Consider the following 972-nt stretch of genomic DNA (forward strand, 5'->3'; position numbering starts at 1 on the left):
ATACTTGTCGTAGAAATGGATACAAATGGATTTATCTGAAACTAAAATACATCTAGATACATTCATTTCTCGGACTAATATTTCCGGACCAAGGGAGTACCTTTCTACACCCAGAAGCAAATGCTTCTGATGTGAATAGTAAAATAAAAAAAATAAAAAAACATTCAAAAAATTCTAATTTTTTGTGTGACTTACTTTGACAAATGTTTATTATGCATGCAAAAATTCACCACGAAATCACATTGGTGGACGTCATGCCAAAAAAAAAACCAGAGCTCCAACATGCTTTTGTAAGTAACATTTTTAGAGCATTGATCTTTTTTACCACGCCTTTTACCAATGTGATTTTGCGATGAAATTTTACATGCACAATAAACATTTGTCAAACTATACCACAACAAAAAGTTGGAACTTTTTATTTTACTGTCTCTAAATCCGCTCGACTTGTGCTTTACAAAGCGTCGATGCGGCTGCCGGCTCACTGCTATATTGTTGCGTTGGATTAGCAGAAACGTACACACGCTCAAAAAAAGAAAAAAAGCAAACGCATACACTGTAAGATTCAGTTTGAACAATACATGAAATGTTTCGGTCAGCAAAGACCATGAAGACACAGGGCAGAAATCACATATTTGATCTCAGGGCGAAAACAAATCACAAAATGACATGCTCTCGAAATTTTTTCACTCTGCTGACCCTTTCGTGTGGCGCCCGACAGCTAGGCGCCACACACCACTATGCAGCGCCTCTGCCTTAGGCGTCGCACCTCCTGCCAGCGTGGCAGCCCTGGTCCAGTTGCGGCCCCACAGGCAGCACTGCAGCGCCTAAGGGATAGGCGCCACACTATGTAAAGTGCAGCGTCTATCGCTTGGGCGCTGCACATTGACTTAAGCCGCATCGGGTCAGCCCCTCCCAGCAGTTCTTCCCCTTCTGAGCAGTGGCTCTGTTTACAGAGAGCGGCGGCAGCGGCGC

Source organism: Triticum dicoccoides, chromosome 1A, assembly GCF_002162155.2.
Source record: "Triticum dicoccoides isolate Atlit2015 ecotype Zavitan chromosome 1A, WEW_v2.0, whole genome shotgun sequence".
NCBI classification, from domain to species: Eukaryota; Viridiplantae; Streptophyta; class Magnoliopsida; order Poales; family Poaceae; genus Triticum; species Triticum dicoccoides.